The sequence below is a fragment of the Crinia signifera genome, chromosome 5 (assembly GCF_055691185.1).
Source record: "Crinia signifera chromosome 5, ASM5569118v1, whole genome shotgun sequence".
NCBI lineage: Eukaryota > Metazoa > Chordata > Amphibia > Anura > Myobatrachidae > Crinia > Crinia signifera.
Genome location: NC_139221.1, coordinates 282,202,422 through 282,208,368, shown reverse-complemented (window position 1 = coordinate 282,208,368; position 5,947 = coordinate 282,202,422). Strand labels below are relative to the sequence as shown.

At 45.1% G+C, this 5,947-nt stretch overlaps 1 long non-coding RNA gene across 1 annotated transcript; it reads right to left on the bottom strand.

Annotated features, from left to right (window-relative positions):
- Window positions 1-1,688: 1,688 nt before the first annotated feature.
- Window positions 1,689-4,131, bottom strand: LOC146079717 (uncharacterized). Its single transcript, XR_014474713.1, has 3 exons — window positions 4,020-4,131; window positions 2,701-2,988; window positions 1,689-1,848 (listed from the first exon to the last, which is right to left on the bottom strand). It is a non-coding gene; the product is annotated as an uncharacterized LOC146079717 (long non-coding RNA).
- Between the last annotated feature and the right edge of the window lie 1,816 nt (window positions 4,132-5,947).

Sequence of the window (5,947 nt, the reverse complement as noted above, 5' to 3'; positions counted from 1 at the left end):
CAGCACATGCTGTAGGTGTGTGCTGCTGCTGCTGCTGCTGAAGAGGTGGGGGCATAATAACACTCCCCCCTCGACATTAGAGGGTTTTTTCACTCTCCCCATAATAATTTGCGGGGCATGGACTAATCGCATTAGTAGCCGCACCTCTCGTGATTAGGCCATGCCCCCAATTTTACCAGGGCCTGGCATAACTCTTGGCGGCCCTGGCTACAAGTACTGGTTTTGTCTGGTAAATTGACATAAATAATTAAAATTGAACCTGGATCAGCAATATAAGGCACCCCTGCAAGTGCACTGAGGCAGGGGTGTAAGTTCAATAGAGGTCCCCTTCTACACACGAACATGCACAGACAGAATTTGTGGACACCATGGCATTGCATTTTATTATAGGGTGCGATTTTTTTGGTCAAAAACTTCCAAATTCGCATGTTTTCCCAAAATCGCACATGTAATAGGATGCGAATTACGTTAAAAATCACACTTTTTGACACGAAATTTGCACATTTTGACCTGTCGATTTTTTCATACACTTATTTATTTTATTATTTATTTACAGTTTCTTATATAGCGCAGCAGATTCCGTTGCACTTTACAATTGTAGACATTGATAAAACATACCGGGTAACAAGACTTGGAGGTAAGAGGGCCCTGTTGCAAGCTTACAAACTATAGGGAAACACAGGGACAGGCACCATAATAGCAGTGCCATCAAGTTACAAGTCCAGAAGGAAAGCTATATAATACATAAGTGCCTCAGAGGGCTATGTGTGTGGAACTTAAATATGATAGGCTTGCCTGAAGAGGTGAGTTTTCAGGGAACGCTTGAAAGTTTGGAGGCTATAAGAGAGTCTTATTGTGCGTGAAATAGCATTCCATAGGATGGGAGCAGCCCTATGAAAGTCCTGTAATAGTGAATGGGAGCTAGTGATCGAGAAGAGAGATGCAAATCTTGCTCAGAGCGGAGTGGCCGAGGTGGGAGATATTTTGTGATAAGTGCAGAGATATATGCTGGTGCAGTATAGTTAATAGCTTTATATGCGAGAAGTATTTTATATTGAATACGGTAAACTAATGATAACGATGAGAACCAGGAAAGTGCTGTATCATTAAGACCTAGGCCCTTATTCTGATCGGTGCGGATATTCCCGAATTCTTACGGTGCGGGCCGCACGCCACGCTGTGCGGCAGCGTGCGGGCATCGTCCGTAGAAACGCCCTTGTGTCCTCCGCATTCGGACGGACTCACTCTTTAAGAACAGGGCGTGTGTACGGACGACATACAAACCATGCGTGTGCGGGGGAAACACTCCGATTCTGCACGGTCTGACCGCGTATGCATGGCCTTCCCGCGTCAGAACGGACGCGAACCGGCCACTACGCACAGATGCGGTGTACTTACGCAAACAACAAGACTACTGTTATCTGAGTTCCCAAATAGATCACATGACACACTTATGCAATTATCAAACCACTTTGAGAACAGATTGTTGCTCCTGGTCATCTCTTATTTAGCTAATTGATCCTTAAACACTTACAAGCACTATACATTAACCCTAACATTCCCTATGTGGATAAAAATGTTATCTACCCTTTTGCTGTGTACATATCTAAACATCCACATGTTTGTGTTTTAAATGCTTTTTATACTTTTAATGTTAAATACTAAAATAACACACAGACAACTTCTTAAACAACGGCAAACTTTTATTAAAACAAATAAAACAAATGGACCACCATCAGTCGTCCAGCAGCAGGACACAGAGGTCCTCCACATGAGCCGTCATCCGCCTCAGGTCCTCCCTTAAGCTCATGAGAGCCCCTCTTACTCCCTGGGGTGGCTCCTGGTAATCTGTGTGCATGATAAAGGGGGTACAACATTAATTATGCTACTCACGTACACCTTGTACAGTCAATCCTAAGTACCTACACCATGAGAATTCATACATACAAAAAAAGCCTTATCCACTCTTGTATGTTATGTCATCAAATATATGATCATGATGCTGCCACCACACACACACACTTGTGTGACATATACATTTCACAATCTATATATCAAAAACAGAACCACACTTGAGGATCACTCACACTTGTCCTGGCCAAAGACTCCTCACTCAACTCAAAACATACACCCACTACAACATGCCACATTGACCCATACATATATACCTGCATGTTACTGCTTAATAGCAAAACTGCATGATAGATAGATAGAATAGATAGAATAGATACCACAGGAAAATGCTAGGCTACTCCCTCTTCCCATTACTTCATGATTCCTTGTCACATTTGCCACATAGGTGAAAGTGCAGCACTAATCCGCTTCCATACACCAAACAATTTCTAAGGTCAATCCATCATACATAATAGCTTACAAAAATACATGACAACAACACGGGCACACTGGCTAGAGGGGGGCCCATGCAAACTGGCCACATGGGACTCCAGTATAAATCAGGCCTGCCCATATTCCATTGCAGTTTTATTGTTGCTTCTATACAAAGAGCATCCATAAATTAACACTCATCACCTACATGAGCATCCAGATTGCACGTTTGCAGCATGGACCTATAAGACCAAAGTGTGTCTGTTGTTTCCCATTTTTTGGGACTACTCTTTACTATATTATAGGAAAATTGAATCAGCTGTGCTACATAACAACCTGTACCTAACTCAGTAATGAAGCATTATGTCTACTTACCCCTGCCAGGCAGCTCCACCAGGTCGTCATCCTCCACATTGGGAGGTGGTGGCACATCGTCGAGGGATAGGGGCACCTCCTCCTCCTCAACTTCGACCTCCTGTGCCTCCTCCGTGTCCTCCTCTGTGACATAACTGTGGGCCTGTGAGTCCTCCTCAATGCCCACCTCCTGTCTGGCCTCCTCAATGGGCACCTCCTGGGAGTCCTCCTCATTGCCCACCTCCTGTCTGGCCTCCTCAATGGGCACCTCCTGGGCCTCCTGACGGGCCTGTCTGGCTCTCTCCCGCGCTGTGGGTTAAACAATCAAAATGGGTGAGTGTCATTTGACATTGAAATCACTCTAACAAGTACATATCATAACCACATTATATATGTGTTATATATCACACATATAGTATATGGCTTTTCTATGTCATAAACACCCAATTGACCTCATGTAATATTAATATTAAATAATGTGAAAATGCAAACACTCACTGGCCTAGATGCACTAGCCTTCAAAAGTGATACAATGTAGAGTGATAAACACGCAGCCAATCACATCCTTCCTGTCAGGTCGCAGACTGTAGTTGTAAAATGCCAGGTAGGAGCTGATTGGCTGCCTGTTTGTTACTCTCCATTTTAACAATTGTGAAGCAGACCGAATCCTGGCCACTGTCATTTATATGTATTTGCCCAAAATACTTACAGCGTTGCAGACGCCGCCTCAGAGCCTGCAGACGCTCCGGCTCCCGCCTCCGCAGGTCGGACCATCGCCTCTCCAGTTGGGCGATGGTCCTCCGCACATGAGTGCGGGCGAATATGCGGCGCCGGGCCGCAACATATGCCCGGCGCTTATCCCTATTGGAGATGAAGGGGCCTGCCTGCCCCAGTCTCCGCTCCATCACTCCCACCAGCGCCAGTAGCTCCGCAGTGGAGAAGGGATCTGCACGCTGGTAGGCAGCCATTTTAGGAGTGGCACTAATCAAACAATCATGTGCTGTCATTGGTTGGTTAGAGTGATATTTGGTATTAACTTTATTGTTCATTTTTACACTAACAGCGTGTATGCTCCCGAACATACGGCTAACCCATTGCATCGCACCCCCATCCTAAACACACAGTCTAAACTAAGATGTAAACACATTATATATAATCTATAACATTCACCAAACATGGGTATAAGCACCAGGTGAAATAGTCTGCATCACTAGACACTGACACCTAACTCAAAAAGGTACTAAACAGCTATTTTATAATGAAAGCTATGCAACAGAAACATAGCAAATAGTGGCAGACCTTTTCCCAAAATTACGCCATGGTGCCATGTGTACACTTACCTTCTACTGGGCCATACTACAGAGGTGGAATGAAAAGTAGCTAGAATCCTGGCTGAATTTGGAGTGCTTTCACATGTGATTTGGATGCTAGCACTGATTACTTGTGGCTAAGTGGTGGACTGGATTGACATATGGAATGGGTAGTGTCAGTTGTACTACATAGCAAACAAGTGCACAGTACAGAAGTACATTCAAATCTACATTGCATGTCTGACCTCAGTTGTATTTGGTCATTGGTGTTGGAATCTGCATTTAGCAAATAAATCAGACTTACTGAGTTTGCCAGGTTTTTTGGAAATATTTTTCAACACCAAGGGGCGGGACGTATGCGCCGCACGGTTGACGCTGGCGTACGGGACGCGGCCGTACGGAAAGCAGGTTGCAGCTTATTAACGCCAATTACAGAAATAGTATTTAAAGTTGTCCTAGAAAGGCAAACACTTGTTGCAAACATGCCAGGCTCAGAGTCAGAGGAAGAACAGGTGGTGCAGAATCTCTTGGCACGCATGGAGGCCAACACCACCTATGTGCCCCTCAACCCAGAGCACCCAGATGGCCCATCCACATCAGGCCAATCAGCAGCAGGGCCATCCTCAGCATCAGCAGAATCATTGGGAACACAGCAGGTGGCTTCCCAACAGAGTAGCCAGGCCAGCACTTCAGGTACAGCAACCAGTGGCCGTGGCAGTGCCCGTGGCCGTGCCCGTGGCCGCAGTGGGGCAACAGAGGAACCAACCACAAGAAACATGGCATATGAACCGCGGGAGCTTGACATCCTGGTGACCCGGGCACGTGATTTAATTAAGTGCCCAGCGGTGAAGTTGACACACACAAGGAGATGGAAGATCTGGGAGGAGATAACGGCGGAGATTAATGCAGTGGCTCCACAAGTTCGTCAGACGGAGCACGTTAAGAAGAGGCAAGTACATGTGTGTTACATTTGAGTAGGACAAGTCCAGTAATGTTAACATTCAATACTAGATGGAGTTGGTCAATGGGTGTTCACGTTGCTTGGAGGCACAGACATGTTGGCCATGACATAGAATTGATAGTTATTGGAGGGTGACTGTTTTTGTATCTTCTAAGGGTTGGTTTGAAAAATGAATATAATGTAAGTTTGGTGTCAGTAGTCACATGTTGTATTATGTTTCAGATTGCAATGGGTGCTACAGCAAACATGAGTAGTTACATGTATTAATATGTACACTTTGATTGCAGGTGGCACGACTTCAAAGGCAACCTCAAGAAGAAATAGACCCAGCGGTGGGAACACAGCCACACCTCTGGGGCTGGCCCCATGCCATCCAAGCTGGAGCTCACCCCCCTGGAAGAGATGGCCCAGTGCTGTATAGCAGTGGAGGAGATCCGGGGGGTGAGCACTATAGACAGCGAGTCCCCAGCGGAAGTGATGGCTTCTACACTTGAAGGTAATTATTTGCCAGGCCATAAGTAGATGTTTAACATTTGGCACGGAATGTGTGGTAATTGGTAATTTCTCATTCAACAGCATCCCCACCGCTTGGTCCAGATTCTCTTGAGGAGGCCATGGAGTCTGTGCCACCTGGCCCCAGTAGCAGACATTTTAATAACATTACATACATTATGATTTTATTTTGGATGAACAAATCCTGCCCTAGTGATTACTATCTGGTAATACTAATTAAGGGATATTGCTGATACAATGGGACTATTAGCTGGTATAATAAGGAATATGCACAGTCCATTAGCTAGCATAAGGACAATTTATGTTAGATATGGAACTATTAGCAGGCATAATAGCAGTATGTATTTTAGTGATGAGACTATTAGCTGGTATCCCTAGTAATTAGGCAATATGTCAGAATATCATCTGATTAGATTTGGGTGTTTCACAACATCTGGAGGGCCGCAGTTTGAGGACCCATGAGTTAAGGCATCGAGTGTCAAGA